This window comes from Mobula birostris, chromosome 7 (genome assembly GCF_030028105.1).
Source record: "Mobula birostris isolate sMobBir1 chromosome 7, sMobBir1.hap1, whole genome shotgun sequence".
In the NCBI taxonomy this organism is placed as follows: Eukaryota; Metazoa; Chordata; class Chondrichthyes; order Myliobatiformes; family Myliobatidae; genus Mobula; species Mobula birostris.
In genome coordinates this window covers 16,006,996-16,018,750 of record NC_092376.1, presented here as the reverse complement: position 1 = coordinate 16,018,750, position 11,755 = coordinate 16,006,996, and the positions used below count along the sequence as shown (strand labels likewise).

The 11,755-nt window shown below is 43.5% G+C and overlaps 1 pseudogene; it reads left to right on the top strand.

The window, feature by feature from the left end:
- The first annotated feature begins 1,880 nt into the window (after positions 1-1,880).
- On the top strand, positions 1,881-11,086 carry LOC140200640 (piggyBac transposable element-derived protein 4-like; annotated as a pseudogene).
- The last annotated feature ends 669 nt before the right edge of the window (positions 11,087-11,755 follow it).

The window sequence follows — 11,755 nt, the reverse complement described above, 5'->3', positions numbered from 1 at the left end:
GTAATTCCTCACTATATTATATGCCCTCTCTTTTTCCTTTTCTGCTGTCTTTGATTCTCTTGTCAGCCACAGCTGCTTCATCCTTCCTTCAGAATACTTTGTATTCTTTGGGATGAACTAATGCTGCACCAACTGACTTGACCCCAGAAACTCCAGCCATTGCTGTTCTGCAGTCATCCCTGCTGGTGTCTGTATTGTACTTAATATTTCAGTAATATTTGACTAATATTGCACATGCATTATTTAGTTATGCATTCTTTGTTTACATAATTCATTATGGGTTATATGTAAGAGGTATGTGAACTGAATATGAAATTACACTACCATGTCATATGTGCATGCCCCACAAAAGAAAAAGTAGACAACCATGCCCCAACTCCCATGTTTTCTTTCAATTATTTTCTGGAGTTACAAAACCAAACAGCAAGACAAGGAAGTTTTACAATGAACCTGAGGCGACTACCTTTCTTTAGAAACAAAGCACGTTTTTTCTTTTGGAAGGAGGAGTAAGAGATGGTCGAATTAAAAAAAGGGAGAAAATGAATGAAATTCATGGGTCGAAAAACAATGAGTACCGGGTGACAATAATAATATACAAAATGGAGTAGAAATAGCTGGTTACATCGGATAGACACAGTTGATTGCACAATGGATAACTAAATAATGCACTCTGAACAAAATTGAGCAGTATTTTAAAACAAATGAAACAGCCAATGAGAAATGACCGCTGGTGTTGCTGAGCGCTCCAGGTGTAAAAGCATACAGTTTGTTCAGATCAAATAAGAGAAAATTTGCAGATACTGGAAATCCAAGCAACACACACAAAATGCTGGAGGAACTGAGCAGGGCAGGCAGCATCTGTGGAAAAGATTAAACCGTCGACGTTTTGGGCTGAGACCCTTCAGCAGGACTGGAGGGGGAGAAAGATGAGGAGTCAGAGTTAGAAGGTGGGGGGGAGGGGAGGAAGAAACACAAGGTGACAGGTGAAACTGGGAGGAGTGAGGGGTGAAGTAAAGAGCTGGGAAGTTGATTGGTGAAAGAGATACAAGGCTGGAGAAGGGGGAATCTAATAGGAGAGGGCAGGAAGGCCATGGAAGAAAGAAAAAGGGGGAGGAGCATCAGAGGAAGGCGATGAGCATGCAAGGAAATATGATGAGAGAGGGAAAAGGGGATGGGGAATGGTGAAGGAGAGGGCGGGGAGGGGTGGTGGTGGGCAGGCCATTACCAGAATTTTGAGAAATTGATGTTCATACCATCAGGTTGAAGGCTACTCAGACGGAATACAAGGTGTTACGCCTCCAACTTCAGCGTGGCCTCATTGTGACAGTAGATGAGGCCATGGACTGATATGTCAAAATGGGAATGGGAAGTTAAATTAAAATGGGTCGCTACTGGGAGATCCCACTTTTACTGGTAGATGTTCAGTGAAGCTGTCTCCCAGTCTACGTCGAGCCTCACCAATCTACAGGAGGCCACACTGGGAGCACCGGAAACGATAAATGACCCCAACAGTCTCACAGGTGAAGCATCGCCTCACCTGTGACAAAGGAATTGTGGTAGTGAGCGAAGAAGTGTAGGGGCAGGTGTAGCATTTGTTCTGCTTGCAAGGATAAGTGCCAGGAGGGAGATCAGGGAGATCAGTGGGGAGGGACAAATGGACGAGGAAGTCGCATAGGACGGGGGTCCCCAACCTTTTTTGCACCACGGACCGGTTTAATATTGACAATATTCTTGCGGACCGGGGGGGGGGCGGTGTTCAAATAGGGTTAAACTCACCCCAACATGTCTTTTACAGTTAGGGTTGCCAACTTTCTCACTCCCAAATAAGGGACAAAAGTAGCAGTCAAATCCCGGGACACTTTACCTCAGGAAAGACTACCATGACCACAAAGCCTTGCGCGGTCAACTGTGTGCGCATGCGTGACGTGGCAATTTTTTTCCCCACAAATCGGTTTTGCCTTCATCTTCCCGACTATACTGTACATACATTATTTTTACTTTATATAGGCTGTGTATTTATCATATCATTCCTGCTTTTACTATATGTTAGCGTTAGTTATTTTCGGTATTATGTGTTATTTGGTATGATTTGTTAGGTTATTTTTTGGGTCGAGGAGCGCTCAAAAATTTTTCCCATATAAATTAATGGTAATTGCTTCTGCGCTTTACGCCATTTCGGCACGAAAGGTTTCATAGGAACGCTGTACCTTAGCGGGGGATATACGGGACAAACCAATTTAGCCCAATATACAGGATGTCCCGGCAAATACGGGACAGTTGGCAACCCTATGTTCAAGTTCAACAATGCGTGACAGGGAATGAGGAACGGTGCAGCTGACTCATATCATTCCTTTTGGTGGTTGGGGACCGCTGGCATAGGGAGCAATCCCTGCAGAAAGCAGAAAGTGGGTGGGAGGGAAAGGTGTGATTGGTAGTGGGATCCCGTTGGAGATGGCAGAATTTACGGAGAATTATGTGGCAGACATGGAAACTGGTGGGGTGGTAAGTGAGGACAAGAGCAACCCTATCCCTGTTGGGGTGGCAGGAGGATGGGGTGAGGGCAGATGTGGGCGAAATGGAAGAGATGCAGTTGAGGGCAGCGTTGATGGTGGAGGAACGAAAGCCCCTTTCTTTGAAAAAGGAGGACGTCTCCTTCATTCTGGAATGAAAAACTTCATCCTGAGAGCAGATGCGGTGGAGACAGAGAAATTGAGAGAAGGCGATGGCACCTTTACAAGTAACAGGGTGGGAAGAGGTATAGTCCAAGTCGTTATGAGAGTCAATGGGTTTATAATAGACAACAGTGGATAAGCTGTCTTCAGAGATAGAGACAGAGAGATCAAAAAATAGGAGGGAGGTGTTGGAAATGGATCAGGTAAATTTGAGGGCAGGGTGGAAGCTGGAGGCAAAGTTGATGAAGTCAACGAGCTCTGCATGGGTGCAGGAAACATCAATGCAGTCGTCGATGTAGCACAGAAAAATCGGAGAGTGACACCACCATAGGCTTGGAACAGAGACTGTTCCACGTAGCCGACAAAAAGGCAGACGTAACTGGGACCCATGCGAGTACGCCTCGCTATACCTTTTGTTTGAAAGAAGTGGGAGGAGCCAAAGGAGAAATTATTGAGCGTGAGGACAAGCTCTGCTAGACAGAGGAGAGTGGTGGTGGAAGGGAACTGGTTGGATCTGGTGTCCTCCTTCTTGGTGGAGGATGCAGGTGTATAGGAACTGGATATCTATGGTGAAAGTAAGATGCTTGGGGCCAGGAAATTTGAGATCACTGAAAAAATCAAATGTGTGAAGTGTCTGAACCGAGGGGGATAAAACTGAGTTAAGGTTTGCTTAGATGTTTAACTGCTCCAAGCAAGCCAGCAGAAATGAGCTTTACTGATATCATGAATGTAATGCAGGAACACTTAGAACCAAAACCATTGTTGATTGCAGAACTCTTTCGTTTTCATAAGCAGAATCAAAAGGAAGGGGAGTCCAGCTTATATGCCTAAATTTAAAAAAAAATTGTCTGAGCATTATCAGTTCAGTGATGGGTTTAATGATGCACTGAGAGATCATTTAGTTTGTGGAATTTTACAAGAAAACATTCAAAAATGGCTCCAAACTGAAACAGCACACATTTAAAAGAGCAGTTGAAATTGCTGCATCAATGCAAACAGCAGCCGCAAAGGATGTAGAAACCATAGAAAGGGTGCAGAGGAGATCTACAAGGATGTTGCCTGGATTGGGGAGCATGCTTTATGATAATAGGTTGAGCGAACTCAGCCTTTTCTCCCTGGAGAGACAGAGGATGAGAGGTGACCTTATAGAGGTGTATAAGATGATGAGAGGCATTGATCGTGTGTATAGTCAGAGGCTTTTTCCCAGGGCTGAAATAGCTAGCACGAGAGGGCACAGTTTTAAGGTGCTTGGAAGCAGGTACAGAGAAGATGTTAGGGGTAAGTTTTTTACACAGAGTAGTGAGTGCGTGGAATCGACTGCTGGCGACAGTGGTGGAGGCGGATATAATAGGGTCTTTTAAGAGACTCCTGGACAGGTATATGGAGCTCAGAGATATAGAGGGCTATGGAAAACCCTAGGTAATTTCTCAGGTAAAGACATGTTCGGCACAGCCGAAGGGCCTGTATTGTGTTGTCGGTTTTCTATGTTTCCATAATAAGCATCATTACTAGGTATTTCACCTCCCTTTTATGCAATGTGATCTCTGTCCTAATCTAGGTGCCTTTCTTAATGTTAGCACAGAGAATGGTGTGGAAAATGAAAATACTGTAGCAACTTCTGCCATGGAATTTCATTCTGGGGAAAAAAAAACTATTAACTATTCTCACTTCCCACCCTCGGCCCCTGGAAAGCCTTTGGGATTGCTTTCCAGTAGTAATCAATTGAAACCAAAAAAATCAAAACCTCACTGACACTAAATGCTGGAGGCACTCAGCAGGTCAGGTAGTATCTATGGTGTGGAATAGATACATTGTAATTGAGATGTTGTAACATCAAGACTGATGAAAGGTTTTGGCCCGAAATGTTGATTCTTTATTCATTCCCATAGATGCTACCTGACATGTTGAGTTCCTCCAGCATTTTCACTCTGGATTTCCAACATACGTAAAATCTCTCGCACTTAAGTATTAACTGAGTCAGCCACTAGAGGGGGACATTGGTCTGTATGACGTGTTTACATTCCCCTCTATCTCTCCATTCAGTAGCTTTTGCCAACTGAGAAATCATTCAGATTTGTGACTCTCCTCCAGTGCCAGACTGTAATCTATTTCTGAGTTCATTCACTCCTGCATTCCAACACCTACCAAGGTCTTAAATGTTGAAGTTTGTTGAAAGTGGTCGAAAACATTTGAGAATGGGAGGCACAGCCCTTATTGATGCAATTACGAAGAGGACAGCCTGGCAGTTATATTTGATTACGGGTTTGAGAATATTTTGTATCTCACCAAAGGCTTTAGCAAATTTCTACAAATGTGACGTGGAGAGCATTCTAACTGGTTGCATCACCATCGGGTATGGAGGCACCAGGGCATAGGATCAGAAAAAGCTGCAGAGGCTTGTAAACTCAACCAGTTCAACCATGGGCACCAACCACGCCATCATTGAGGGCATCTTTAAAAGGCAATGCTTCAAACGCCAGCATCCATCAGTAAGGACACCTGTCACCCAGGACATGCCCACTTCTCATTACTACCATCAAGGAAGAGGTACAGGAACCTGACGACACATACTGAACATTTTAGGAACAGTTTCTTCCCCTCTGCCATTAGCTTTTCAAATGCCCAATGAACCCATGAATGTGACCTCACTATTTTTGCTCTCTTTTTGCACTCCTTATTTAATTTATATAATTACAATTTATGGTGTATTTTATGCATTGCACTGTACTGCTGCCATACAACATCAAATTTCATGACGTTTGTCAGTGATAATAAACTTGATTCTGATTCTATTTTAAGCAACACCCTCCTACCATTGCGCACATCTACAAGGAGCACTTAATAGACAATAGGTGCAGGAGTAGGCCATTCGGCCCTTTGTGCCAGCACCGCCATTCACTGTGATCATGGCTGATCATCCACAATCAGTATCCAGTTCCAGCCTTATCCCCATAACCTTTGATTCCACTATCTTTAAGAGCGCTGTCCATCTCTTTCTTGAAAGCATCCAGAGACTTGGCCTCCAATGCCTTCTGGGGCAGAGCATTCCACATATCCACCACTCTCTGGGTGAAAAAGTTTTTCCTTAACCACGTTCTAAATGGCCTACCCCTAATTCTTAAACTGTGGCCTCTGGTTCTGGACTCACCCATCAGCGGGAACATGAAAGCGACTTCCAAAATCAAAGACCTCCACAGTCTAGGCCATGCTCCCTTCTCACTACTACCATCAGACAGCAGATACAGAAACCTTGGGTCCCATGCCACCAGGTTCAGTAACAGATATTATCCTACAACAATCAGGCTCTTGAACCAATGTGGATAACTTCAATCACAACTACAATGAACTGATCCTACAACCTGTAGACTCACATTCAATGACTCTTTGTAACCCATGTTGATGCCTCAGTAGTGGATGCCATACCAGTCCAACTGTCCTGTGATAAGCACACCTAAAGAAAGGTCTCAGTCAGAAACGTCGAGTGTTTACTCTTTGCCATAGATGCTGTCGGAGCTGATGAGCTCCTCCAGCATTTTGTGTATGTTGCCTTGGACTGATCTCTTTAACAACTTTCATGATAATTAAAGATCATTCCCTAATTGTAATGGTTTACTGCTTCTGAAAGAAGAAATCCATTGGCAAGCAGTAAGCCATTATGACTTGGGAACACTCTTTCCATTTGACGGTATTGGGTTTGCAGACTGCGAAGTACTAAACTGAAACAAGGACTTTATTCTCTATCAGATACAAATAGCCATGAATACTCTCACGAAAGGCAACTTGATGATGGTGAGGACAATATGAGTGAGGTTGATGTTCTGGAGCATGTTGATATTAAGGGAGAGGAGGTGTTGGAGTTGTTAAAATACATTAGGACAGATAAATCCCTGGGGCCTGACGGAATATTCCCCAGGCTGCTCCACGAGGCGAGGGAAGAGATCGCTGAGCCTCTGGCTAGGATCTTTACGTCCTCGTTGTCCACTGGAATGGTACCGGAGGATTGGAGGGAGGCGAATGTTGTCCCCTTGTTCAAAAAAGTTATTAGGGATAGTCTGGGTAATTATAGACAGTGAGACTTACGTCTGTGGTGGGAAAGCTGTTGGAAAAGAGTCTTAGAGATAGGAGCTCTGGGCATTTAGAGAGTCATGGTCTGATCAGGGACAGTGAGCATGGCTTTGTGAAGGGCAGGTCATGTCTAACAAGTCTGATAGAGTTCTTTGAGGAGCTGACCAGGCATATAGATGAGGGTAGTGCAGTGGATGTGATCTACATGGATTTTAGTAGGGCATTTGACAAGGTTCCACATGGTAGGCTTATTCAGAAAGTCAGAAGGCATGGGATCCAGGGAAGTTTGGCCAGGTGGATTCAGAATTGGCTTGCCTGCAGAAAGCAGAGGGTGGTGGTGGAGGGAGTACATTCAGATTGGAGGATTGTGACTAGTTGTGTCCCACAAGGATCTGGTCTGGGACCTCTACTTTTCATGATTTTTATTAATGAACTGGATGTGGGGGTAGAAGGGTGGGTTGGCAAGTTTGCAGACGACACAAAGGTTAGTGGTGTTGTAGATAGTGTAGGGAATTGTCAAAGTTTGCAGAGAGATATTGATAGGATGCAGAAGTGGGCTGAGAAGTGACAGATGGAGTTCAACCCGGAGAAGTATGAGGTGGTACACTTTGGAAGGACAAACTCCAAGGCAGAGTACAAAGTAAATGGCTAGATACTTGATAGTGTGGAGGAGCAGAGGGATCTGGGGGTACATGTCCACAGATCCCTGAAAGTTGTCTCACAGGTGGATAGGGTAGTTAAGAAAGCTTATGGGTTGTTAGCTTTCATAAGTCGAGGGATAGAGTTTAAGAGTCGCGATGTAATGATGCAGCTCTATAAAACTCTAGTTAGGCCACACTTGGAGTACTGTATCCTGTTCTGGTCGCCTCACTATAGGAAGGATGTGGAAGCACTGGAAAGGGTACAGAGGAGATTTAGCAGGATGCTGCCTAGTTTAGAGAGTATGCATTATGATCAGAGATTAAGGGAGCCAGTGCTTTACTCTTTGGAGAGAAGGAGGATGAGAGGAGACATGATAGAGGTGTACAAGATAATGAGGAATAGATAGAGTGGATAGCCAGCGCCTCTTCCCCAGGGCACCACTGCTCAATACAAGAGGACATGGCTTTGAGGTAAGGGGTGGGAAGTTCAAGGGGGATATTAGAGGAAGGTTTTTTACTCAGAGAGTGGTTGGTGTGTGGAATGCACTGCCTGAGTCAGTGGTGGAGGCAGATACACTAGTGAAGTTTAAGAGACTACTAGACAGGTATATGGAGGAATTTAAGGTGGGGGCTTGTATGGGAGGCAGGGTTTGAGGGTCGGCATTACATTGTGGACCGAAGGGCCAGTACTGTGCTGTACTATTCTAAAAAAAAGAAAGGGAGATTATACTGTAACTACCCAATCTTCAAAGACTAGTTTACTTCCTTGTTTATTCTCTACGGTGAGTTTAGGATTTGGGGGCCCATACCAAATTTCTTCAACCATTTGGGGTGAAAGCACAACCATTTGTGCTTTTTTCTCCACACAGCCAGTATGTACAGACCACGTGAGATCCATGGTGATGTGTATGCCGAGGAACTTAAAGCTGTTCACCCTCTCAACCCCAGATCCATTGTGGTCATTAGGGGTGAGCCTGTCTCCATTCCTCCTGTAGTCCACAACCAGCTGCTTTGTTTTTGCAACATTGAGGGAGAGGTTGTTTTCTTGTCACCACTGTGTCAGGATAATGACTTCTTCTCTGTTGGCTGCCTCGTTATTATTTGAGATTAACCCTTACATACTGTTCGGGACAATTTTGACCCTTTTTGACCTTCGACCACGGTGAAAACTCCCTAAACGCCGTTTTTTTTCCAGCCGAAATTTTATGACTTTTCCTAAAGTGGCCCAAAATGCGCAAAAATGAAACGCTTTAAAAAAGTTAAGCTTTTGTACAGGTGCTTCAATTTTTGCAACACTGAAGCTGTTCCGGGTCAAATTTACCCGTACCAATTGCAAGCCAGGGAAATATGGGATAAAGATATGGGCAGCCTGTGGTGCGCGTTCCAGTTACGCTTAGAATATGCAAGTGTATACTGGGAAGCCAGCTGTGGGAGGCCCGGAGAGAAAGCAAGGCATGCGCGTCGTATTGGACATGGCAGAAGGGCTGAGAGGACACAACGTGACCTGTGACAACTTCTTCACGTCTCATGAGCTTGGTCGGGCGCTCCTGAAGAAGAAAATCACAACGGTGGGTACTGTGAGGCGGAACAAGCTGGAGCTGCCACCTGCTCTGACTGAAAGAAGGGGGAGAGATGTCTTGTCTTCTAAGTTTGCGTTCATCCATGACACCACAGTTGTGTCGTATATGGCAAAGAAGAGCAAGAATGTGATCTTCATGAGCACTTTACATAAGGCTGCAGAGGTAAGCGATCAGGGGGATAGAAAACCAGCCATTATCCTGGACTACAATGCCAACAAAGGGGGGAGCTGACAACCTTGACGAAGTTACAGGAACATACAGCTGCAAGAGGAGAACAGCACGCTGGCCTCTCGCTGTATTTGATAACATCATTGACATTTCCACACACAATGCCTTTGTCATCTGGAGTGACCTGAGCCCTACCTGGAGGGCAAGCAAGAGGAACTGGAGGAGGTTCTTTTCAGAGGAGCTTGGAAAGGCCCTTGTGACTTCTTCTATGCAAAGGCGAGAACACCTTCCCCGCGCAGCATTCCCAGCAGCAGTGGTAAGGGCAGTGCAGCAATCTGAACCCGGCCCTGCTCAACAAGTCCCATAAGAGGCCAAAACAGGGGGACAAAGGAGAAGGAGACGTAACTTCTGCCTGGCAAAAAAGGACTGTAAAACATCAACTCCTTGCAGCAAATGTGGTAGACCCATATGCAAGGCCCACACACACAAGGTTTCCCACTACTGCTTTAATGCAAAGACTAGTTTGCAAATACCAACTACTTTTTTGTTTAGTTTGTTGGTTAAATGTTATTTAATGTTGAGTTAATAGTTATAATTAGATAGTAGTTAGTAGGATTTTTTATGATATAGCAGTGAGGACAGTGTTTACTGGTTGTAAGGGTTACAAGTGGTTATATAACAATGGTTATATAATAAACCCCACAGTTCTAGAATGTTCTTGATATTTTCAGATTCAATAAAATATATTTAATTCTTTATGGCTGTTTTCATGTCTTAGGTAAAATAGGACATTATATTGTGTGACAGTGTTTTTTCTCCAATGACGAGTGGTGTAAAACATAAAAAATACACTGTCCCTTATCTCTGATACATTAATTAAGGATTAATCACACTTTTATTAATGTCAGATAGACTATTTTAACATTGTAAATAGATCAGTGGCTTAAAATTTGGTATAGACACTTGTTATAGGGGGATTCTTGGTCCAGGGTCTAAATTGACCCTGACCATACTTGGAAGGTACGAAATCTGAACAGTGTGTAAGGGTTAAGCCAATCAATGTAGTATTGTCAGCAAATTTAATACTTCCAGCTAACAAAGTAGTTTAAAACAGTTGTAAGTAACAGTTCCTTTACAGTGATACACATTTAAATCTACACAACACTCTTAAAACTCCCAGAGGATTTCTATCTTAAACATTTCCCAATTACAAACCATTTCTAAAACACAAACCATTTCTAGAGCACAAAGCACAAAGTAATTCTCAAACGTAAAGGATTAAGAATTTCCAGAGCACAAAGCACAAAGTATTTTTCAAACATAAAGGGTTAAGAATTTTCAAAACACAGGTACAATTCCTATAAACTAAAAAGACGTAACAAAGGTGCAGATAAACAAGTTGGCCATTGCAGAAACGGAAGCTGAAGGAATGGTTTCTAGTTCTTCTATGTTTCTTGATGCTCCCTACCCCACTCCTAATAAGACTGAACTGCTCTCTACATTTATACCCCTTTTCTCCCACGAGTGACTTCACAAGCATGTGATATTTCTTCAGATATCCTTTTGACACAAATGGTATAGAAGCATTTTCAGAGACATAGATCTTAGCTAGCTACTATTCATGTTATAAAACTAACTTCTGCATACATAAAACTCTTCCAAGTATAAACACATCCATTACTTAGATGCTACATGATATTATCCATCTGTTCTACAAACTTCCTTGAACTAAGAGATTTAAGAAACCCAAATTAAGCAACCCATTGTCTTATACTCTTGAACAATAATAAAGCAGATGCAGTGACTCTTTACAGACAGTGTATCTTCAAAACACAGAGGCTATTTCCAAAGCTGTTCTATAAAGAGTTACTGTGTAACTTCAAGCTGTTTTCCATTTCCATTTTAGGAAATGAAGACTGACTTCCATTTACAACCAGAAATTAAACTAAGCAATAGTTGAAGGTTTACTTAAAACTGTTTGTGACTTTTTAAATGGCAGCTGCTATTTAGAAAGCAAGGTCAGCAAAGATGAGGGAGAAGCAAATATCTATCACATCCAGCAGTCTGGTTCACCCCATGTGACAGGGATGTACCAAGACTGGTTCGAATCATGAGAGGAGGATCAATTTAGAGACAGCTCCTAAAGAGGGTACAGACTTTATGCAGTACGGACATGAGAGACTGCAGACGCTGAAATATAGAGCAACTCAGAAGACACTGGGGGACCTCAGTGGGACGGGTGGTACCAGTGATGTGGCAGGGTGGCAAAGCAGTTAGCATGACACTTTACAGCGCCAGTGACTCGGGTTCAGTTTTTGCCAGTGTCCGTAAGAAATTTGTACGTTTTTCCCATGACTGCGTATGTTTCCTCCAAGTGCTCCGGTTTCCTTCCGCATCCCAAAGCCTACTGTGTTAGGAGGTTAATTGGTCACACGGGTGTAACTGGGCAGCGTTCGCTCGTTGGGCCCGAAGGGCCTGTTACTGTGCTGTATCTCTCAATAAAATAATTAGAAATCGGCAAGGGATGGTCATTGTTTTAGTTTGAGACACTGCACCAAGACTGAGGTTATCAAAGAAAGATAAGACATGGACTCTTTGCTAAAGTCCAATCTTCAATGTTGCTATAAAT